Source organism: Zingiber officinale, chromosome 4A, assembly GCF_018446385.1.
Source record: "Zingiber officinale cultivar Zhangliang chromosome 4A, Zo_v1.1, whole genome shotgun sequence".
NCBI classification, from domain to species: domain Eukaryota; kingdom Viridiplantae; phylum Streptophyta; class Magnoliopsida; order Zingiberales; family Zingiberaceae; genus Zingiber; species Zingiber officinale.
In genome coordinates, this window is record NC_055992.1 from 130,979,366 (window position 1) to 130,988,944 (window position 9,579).

The window sequence follows — 9,579 nt, forward strand, 5'->3', positions numbered from 1 at the left end:
TTTTTTCTCTATTATTTTTTTCTCTTTTTTCTTTCCCCTCTCCTATGCATGTAACTTTTCACTTATTTTTCTGCTTCTCTCTTCCCTTTTTTGTATTTTTTTGGGAAGGTAAATATATTATACTCTCCAAAAGAATAAAATACAATCATATGATGTTTACAAAGTGCATAACAGTTTTATGACTTTATAAGACATCATTAACCAAACTTCATGCATAACATCATACATCAAGGTCTCACTAATGTCTACAAAGTACCAAACATGATTTGGACTTTGTATGACATCCGAGCATATCACAAAATATTATCACACATTATAAAAGGATTATTTGATATCTACAAAGTGCCAAACATGAACTTGGACTTTATGAAATATCTTCTCAAAGCAAGGTATAACATTCTCAAATCGGCTCATGTTAGTGCATTCCATATGAGATAAATCATGGAAGATAGAGCAAGATGTCTTGCTTTCATTTGCCACCCTCACCTTTGTAGTGTTGCTGAAATGTATCAAGAAAGGAGGTCATATTGGTGATATCAAAAGTGATATCAATCTATGTCTTGACTTTATCAAGTAGGGGCTTAACAATATCACAATCAAAGAAAATATGATTATTGGATTCATCTTGTTGGTGACACAACGCGTATATTTTGTTTGACTCATATGAGATAGTGTCCACCGTTCTTAGTCTTCCATAAGCAAGTAACCAAGATGTAAACCTATGCTTGGGCATAATATATGGCTTCCATATCACCGAAAACCAATCTACTTTAGCAGCTCTTGGACAGAAAAACTCATATACTAAAGCCGACCGATTATTTTCCCTCGCAAACCACTCTATCATCTTCATGTTTGTCGCGCCAATAGAGGTAGTTCACTGTACAAGTTCATCACGAATATAAAGTAAACATTTAATAAGGGGGGAGTTCGAAGGCTTACTCCTTCATCGCTAAAAGTCCATATTTCAGAGATAGTGATGATGAACCCATCGCACTCAAAGGGACTCCCTTCGATTTTGAATATTCCATAGAATCTGACATAAGAGAGCTATATTCCATATTTGCAAATCACGTAAACCATGTCCTCTTTCTTTGAGTAGACATATAGAAGCCCAAGAGATTGGTGGATGTTTTGTTGACTATACAAAGGAATGAGAGATGTCATATATCTTGTCAATAGCTCCACTTGAAATTGGAAGGATAGACAACCAAAAACATTCCACACCTTGAAGTACCGATCTTACAAGTTCTAACGTTCCGACATGGGAAAGTGTATGCTTCGTCCAAGATACAACCTTCTTCCTTATGGAGTCAAGAAGTGCCCCACAATTTGCAATCCTCAAATTTTCCATTGCTAATGGAATACCAAGATATCAGAAGGGAAATATGCCTTGTTGAAAATCGGTTATGTGTAGTGGCTCCTCCCTTAGTTGGTAACTAATTCCGGCCATATATAAGTTGAATTTCATGGGATTTGCTCGAAGGCCCACTTTATCACCAAAAACCATTAGACAATCCATAATGAAGTTAAGAGTAGAAACATCGGCCCTTGCAAACAACAAGAGGTCATCAACATATGCTATATGTGTGAGTTCCACTTCTTGACATTTTAGATGATAATGAAAAGCACATAACCTTGAGATAACTTTCATAGAACGTGAAAAAACTTTTAAACATAGGTCAAACAACAAAGGGGAGAGAGGATCACCTTGTCTCAAGCCCCTTCTTTCATTAAAGAAACCATGTAATACACCATTTAAACTAACGGAGTAAGAAACCGTGGTTATGCATTCCCTTATCCATCCACAAAATTATTGGGAAAATCCAAAACCAACAAGTGCGGACATAAGAAAACTTCAATCAATCGTGTCAAAATCCTTGCGTAAATCAACTTTAATCATACACCTTGGAGAAATCCGCTTATGAGCATACTTCTATGAATTTATTCTAGAAGAGATGAGAGAGGATACGTCTACTTCAGTACCAACAGTATAAGATGAAGTACCACAAGAGACTGCAACACGTGTCACACATGATACACAACCACAGAAGTGCCTTGTCATAGTGGGAGGATTGTGAAACAACCTGAGAGATTCATATTTTTGGGAGAGTCTTCGGACTTGATCCCGGGTAAACATGAACCTGATCCCCGGACATATGACAAAACACTCCAATATATAGATGCAATATCTTAGCAAAAGGCAATGAATTCTGAAATAGAGTCAATGTATTCTGGGAGCTTGTAGTGTTGGATTTTTCGGGCCGTGAAAACCGCGTTTTCGCGTCATGGAAACCCCGAAAGCCCCAGCCACCGGATCCGTGTAAAGAAAAATCTTTCAAAAAATACGAGTACGAGTTTCAAAATTTCGATCTACAGTAGATCTACAAAGGGTAAACCTTTTATACCTTCATGCGTGCCCTTTTCGTATCCCGCTCGTCCAACGGCTTGTCGGATCTCAAGATTGTCAACGTAGACAATCCTCTACACGTATCCAACGAACACACTAGATGGAGAAGGACCAAACAAGGTGTGCTAGCACCTAGGGTGTTCGGCCAAGGTAGGAGAAGGAAAGCAAGAAGAGAGAGCTCAAGGAGGAAGATGATGGAATGAATGAGAATAATCACCAAAATGAAACTAATTCCTTCATTCATGTGGCCGACCACATTAAGATGGGTGTGTAACTCCCATGGAATGCCAAGAGTCACAACTCTTGGTAACTCCCATGAGGTGGCATCCCACTTAAGCAACCATGATGATGTGGAGCATCATCATTGGTCCACATCTTGCCAACTCACCAATGAGGTGGCATAAAGTCAAGTTAAACTTGACTCTTCATCTTCCTCTCAAGTCAAGTCAAACTTGACTTAATCTCTCTTATGGTTGATCTAATCCGACCATTTAATTCAAGCCAATTTAATATAATGAATCTAATTCATTTAATTAAATTGATTCAATGAGTCATAATCTAAATTAGACTTATTGAACACATGAATCAACTTGAGTCCAACTCAATTAGCCTGATCCGGTAGTAAGAGTGGGCCCCCCCTTCTTGCAAAGTCAACGCCAAGTGGAAGTCACCGGAACAGCCGCCCACCCAGAGGAGAGTGTGGTCCGACCGGACGGACGACCGTAGACGGTCGGTCCGATTGGACTGTCGGCCGGTCGATGGAATCGAGTACTTGGAGGGGTCCGGCCGGCTCGCACTTATAGTTGGGAGGCACCCTGTCAAATCGGGGTTCCGACACTCAGTTAAAAAGGTCATGGACCGAGCTGACCTTTTGACCGACCGCAGTCATAAAGCACCCCTGTTAGTCTCCACAAAGCACAAGTAAACCATTGCGGATGTCCGGTCGGATGTTTAGGTATCCGTCCGCTCAGACTACAAGTTTGGAGCAAAGGAAAAGGCCAGAGGATTTCTTTCTTTGACAACCTGTAGGTTTCACGTGTGTGCCATGCTCCAAATCTTGTGACAGGGGATTCTGCTGTCCCATCGAGGGCATGCTTTGACTGTAGCGATATGGGTCAGGTAAACTTTCTGACAGCCGCGTACCTAGGAAAGGACAGAGGACACTTATGCACTTCGGGATTCCGCTGTCCCATCGAGGGCATGCTCTGACTGTAGCGATAGGGGTCAGGTAAGCTTTCTGACAGCCGCATACCTAGGAAAGGACAGAGGACACTTATGCACTTCGGTACGCGTGCCCAAACTTGACACCGCTCTATATAAAGAACCTCAGGTTTCACCGGCAAGAGGATTCGGGTACGTACTCTGAGACTTCTGGAGCCACCTTGTTCATCGTGATTTACCTGACTTGAGCGTCGGAGGGTCGTCGCTGGGAATCCCCTTCCCGGCTCGACTTCTGTGCAGGATAGCCGGAGCATCTCGACACTAGTTGGAGATCTACCAGGAAGCGCCACGTGCCCAGCGTCTGTTGACTTCTGGTTCGGACAGGATCAAATTGGCGCCGTCTGTGGGAACGCTCCTGCATCCGATCGGAGACAATGGACGAGGCTGGACGACAACACACGGTGACGCTTTCAACAGAAGAACTCGACGCCCTGGTCGAGATAAGGGCCGCCAAACTCATAGAGCAAAAACAAAAAGCATCCGCCGAGCGGGCGGAGCAGCAAGCAACATCTGCGTCTCATGGCCGAGCGGAAGCACCTCAAGCCACCGTCGCATTTCACCGAGCCTTGTTTCGCACTCCTGAAGCTGCACCAGCTCGAAGAGATAGAGGCTCCTCTTCAGATGAAATGCCAAGGCGGGATGATAGAAAAGGGAAAGCCCCCCGGGCAGACTCATCTCCCGAGCGGACCAATCGCCAATTCTCGGAAGATATTTTACGAGACCCTCTGCCCAAGCACTACGTGCCTCCGACGATCGGCGAATACAATGGAACAACGGACCCGGATGATCATCTGGGTAAGTTCGATAATACAGCCACGCTCCATCAGTACACAGATGGAGTAAAGTGTAGAGTTTTCCTTACCACCCTCTCGGGATCGGCTCAACGGTGGTTTCGAAGGTTGCCGGACGGATCCATCACGAGCTTCAAGGAATTCCGAACGGCCTTCCTCCACCACTTCGCCAGTAGTCGGCGCTATCAAAAGACAAGTGTCAGCTTGTTTGCCATCAAGCAAGAGCCGAAAGAATCGCTTCGAGGCTATATTCAGCGATTCAACCAAGTGGCGATGGATATCCCAACGGCCACATCGGAGACGATGATGAATGCCTTCACGCAAGGCCTTGTGGATGGGGACTTCTTCCGGTCGCTCATAGCCGCCCCGAGATTATGATCACATGCTACATCGGGCCAACGAATATATAAATGTGGAAGAAGCGCAAGCCGCTCGGAAAAAGGAAACTCCAGCCGAGCGCGCACCTGTTCATGCCGAGCGGAAACAGCACACCGCTCAGCAGCCACCCAGAGGACCGAGGGCCGAAGCAATTCGATCCCCTCACGTCAGATCGCACGTACAAGAAGTGGCTGCCGCTCGGCCCAAGCCAAAGAAGAGGTGGACCCCTATGTTCTGCAAATTCCACCAAACGGATACGCACAACACGAGGGATTGCCGAAGCCTTCCCTTTGTGTCCAATCCTGTTCCCCGGAGAGCCGAACGACGGTCTCCTCCCCTCGACAGGAGGCAAAGGACCCAGGAAGCCGACCGGACCCGCATAGAGAGGCGACATCACCAGACGCCCGATCGGCATAGATCCCCAAGACAGGAGAGTCGCCGGACGTCCAGAGAACGGTCCCGACCGTCCGCTCGGGAGGAGGAAAATAGGAGCAATACTTCCCGGGGCGAGATCAACGTTATTGCTGGCGGACCGACCGGAGGAGATTCCAACCGAGCCCGAAAGGCGGCCGTCCGGCAGCTGCAGATCCACACGGTCGGCTGTAGCCAAGAGCGGGCAAGTGGACCGGAAATCACTTTCGGGCCTGGAGACTTGGAAGGAGTAGAAGTGCCCCATGACGACGCGCTGCTCATTAAAGCGGTAATAGCAAATTACACTATTCATCGCATATTCGTTGACACAGGGAGCTCGGTCAACATCATATTCAAGAAGGCGTTCGATCAGCTGCAAATTGATCGAGCCGAGCCTCTATGGGTTTACGGGCAACGAAGTTCAGCCGGTCGGACAGATCCGGCTGGCCACCTCACTGGGGGAAGAGCCGCTCAGGAGGACCAGGACAATAAACTTCGTGGTGGTCGACTCTCCATCATCCTACAATGTCATTCTGGGACGACCGGCGCTCGGCGAATTCCGAGCGGTTGTTTCAACCTTCCACCAGAAGATAAAGTTCCCCGTGGAAGACAAAGTAGGAGAAGTGCGTGGAGATCAACTAGCAGCTCGGCGATGCTATATAGAGATGATCCGAGCAGAAGCTTCTTCCGCTCGGAAGGCCCCCCGAATCGAGGTACACGCCATAACCGAGAAACCTCCTGCTTTAATTTATGATGAAAAGGAGGAAGTTCAGATCCATCCGACCCGATCGGAGGCCACCACTTTCATCGCCTCGGATCTAGAGGAAAAACAGAAGAAGAAGCTGATCCAATGCCTCCAGCAAAATCATGATGTCTTTGTTTGGTCGACACACGAGTTGCCCGGAATTTCGCCGATCCTAGCGCAGCATGAGTTGCATGTCCGACCTGACGCTCGGCCAGTGAAGCAGAAAAAAAGAGATTTTAGCACCGAGCAGAATGCCATAATCCGGGCGGAAGTAGAGAAACTTCTGGAGGCCGGCCATATACACGAGGTGCAGTTCCCGAGCTGGCTAGCCAACGTGGTATTGGTCTCCAAGCCGGGCGGCAAGTGGAGAGTTTGCATTGACTTTCGGGACTTAAACAAAGCATGTCCCAAAGATTTTTATCCTCTGCCCCGGATAGATCAGCTGGTGGACTCTACGGGCGGCTGTGAATTAATTTGCATGCTCGACGCCTACCAGGGCTATCACCAGGTACCGCTCGTCCGCGAAGATCAGGAAAAGGTTAGCTTCGTGACTGCCGACGGCATACTGTTACAACGTGATGCCGTTCGGATTGAAGAATGCCGGGGCCACCTATCAACGCTTGATGAACAAAGTGTTCAGGGAACAGATAGGGCGGAATCTGGAAGTTTATGTGGACGACATTCTTATTAAATCCGTCCTAGCGGCAGATCTCTTTAAAGACATGGAAGAGACATTCCGAACGCTGCGCAAATACGGAGTCAAGCTGAATCCCCAGAAGTGCCTGTTCGGAGCAAAGGGAGGACGTTTCTTGGGATACGTAGTGACCGAGCGGGGAATCGAAGCCAACCCCGGCAAGGTGAAAGCTCTGCAAGACATGCTTCCTCCCAGAAACACAAGGGAAGTACAACGGTTGACCGGTCGGATAACTGCTTTGTCCAGATTCATCTCCAAAACTGCCGACCGGAGCCTGCCATTCTTCAAGATCCTGCGCAAGGCTACTAAGTTCCAGTGGAACGAAGAGTGTGACCGAGCATTTGAAGAGTTGAAAACATATCTGAATTCTCTGCCTATACTTGTCAAGCCGATCGGGGGTGAGTCACTTTATATGTATCTATCGTCAACTGAGCATGCTGTAGGCTCAGCACTTGTGAGGGCGAACGGTGAAGAGCAACCGGTGTATTTTCTGAGCCATATTTTGAAAGATGCTGAATCTCGCTACACCGGGCTCGAGAAGTTGGCCTTTGCTTTGGTTCTAGCCGCTCGGCGCCTTCGACCGTATTTCTTGGCTCACACAATCATTGTCCGGACGAACAGTCCACTCGGAAGAGTCCTGTTGAATCCAGAAGCGTCCGGACGGCTTATCAAGTGGACGACAGAATTAAGCGAGTTTGACATCCAGTACCAGCCCCGCTCGGCGATTAAAGCCCAATCCTTGGCTGATTTTGTGACCGAAGTGCAGAGGCCAGAGCCGGAAGCTCTGTGGAGGATATATGTGGATGGGTCTTCCACTCGACTCGGAAGCGGGATTGGGATATTGCTTATCTCACCGCAAGAAGAAAAGATGCACCTATCCGTCCGGCTGGACTACAAGGCCACCAACAATGAGGCAGAGTATGAGGCCCTTATAGCCGGATTACAGGCAGCACGGCATGTGGGAGCTGGTCGGGTGACTCTCTATTCGGATTCACAGTTGGCCGCTCAGCAACTTTCCGGCACCTTTGAAATCAACTGTGTTCGGCTTAAACTCTACGCTGAGGCCTTTGAAAAACTCAAAGCTACTTCCGAGAAGTGCTTATTCAGAAGATTCCCCGAACGGAGAACCAAGCGACCGATGAGTTGGCCAAACTTGCGAGCTCAATAACGCCGGTCGCCATTCAGCAGCCAATTGAAAAAACGCTGATGGTGGCGCATGTCGACCGGATGCAAGGCCTCGCGCTTCCAAGTGACTGGAGGACACCTATTATAGAATTCCTCCGTTCGGGCACCACACCATCCGATGAATATGCAGCCCGGCTCCTCAGAAGAAGAGCCGGTCGGTTTACACTCATCGGAGACCAGCTTTACAAGAAAGCTTTCTCGCGCCCGTTACTGAAATGTGTAAGCTCGGAGGACTCAGCTTACATCCTCCAGGAAGTACATCAAGGATCATGTGGAGGTCATCCGGGCGGACGCTCGTTAGCCAAGAAGATCCTCTTGGCCGGATACTTTTGGCCAACTTTACAAACAGATGCCGCTCGGACAGTATCTACATGCCTTTCATGCCAGAAGTATCACAACTTCTCCCACCGACCGGCAGAGGAGATGAAGGCATCAACCATCTCATGTCCGTTCGATCAATGGGGAATGGATATTGTGGGTCCATTTCCGATGGCGACCGGGCAGAGGAAATTTTTACTAGTGGCGGTAGACTATTTCTCCAAGTGGGTGGAGGCCGAGCCGCTGGCAAAGATCACTGAGCAAATGGTTAAAAAATTCATCTGGCAGCACATCATTTGTCGGTTCGGCATCCCTCGCCGACTGGTGTCCGACAACTGGCGGCAGTTCACAGGGAAGATGTTGGAGGATTGGTGCCAAAGCTACGGCATTGAGCAACATTTCACGTCCGTGGCCTATCCTCAGAGCAACGGTCAGGCTGAAGTCGCCAACCGGGAAATTCTTCGTATTCTGCGGGCTCGGCTCGACCATTTGGGAGGGAGTTGGCCGGATGAAGTGCCGAGCGTCTTGTGGGCTATCCGAACGACGCCAAAAGAAGGGACAGGAGTCACACCGTTCCATTTGGTATATGGCGGTGAGGCTGTCATACCGGTCGAAGTCGGCGTTGAGTCAGCCAGGATCCAGAACTATGATGATGGCAACACCGAACGAAGAAACATGGAGCTGGACTTGGTAGAAGAGGAGAGGGCAAAGGCGTCCGTTCGGCTGATGGCATACCGTCAGCGGATGAAGCAAAACTACAACTGACGCGTAATTCCCAGATCGTTCCAAGTCGGCGATCTTGTCTGGAAGAAGTCGGCCGGCGACGTCGGCAAGCTTGAAGCGCCATGGGCGGGCCCTTTCAAAATCATCGAAAGCTCCGGGGCGCATATTATCTGGAGGATGAGGACGGACGGCAGATAGGCCGTGGGGCGCGAACCACCTCCAGCCTTAGGGCGGGGTGAAAGGTGTATCATTGAATCACCATGTATTTCATTTTTCGACTAAATACTTGAAATGCAGATGAAAAGTCAAAGGAGCGAATATAAGGCATTATCATCGTGGCCCGAAGGCCGATCGGCCGGGAGGTTTATGTGGTTAAGACTTGTAAGCAAATAACCCGTGCTGTTCGGCCGGAAGTAAATTGGTCAAGCCAAACGCTCGAAGATCGAAGGCCGTTTGGCCGGAGGTAAATGGGTCGAGCCAAACGCTCAAGATCGAAGGCCCCGTGCCATTCGGACGGAGGTATATTATCCGAGCCAAAATACTCGATGAAGTAGATCCTGAGCCGTGCGGCCGGAAGGCATTATCCAAGCGGGGAAAGGCAAAGAGCTACGCCGAACGGAAGTGTCAAAATTAGACGACCGTCTAGCCCAGACGTTAAACCGTAAAGCCCGCCTATAATATCCGCACCGACGAGCACCGTCGTTAA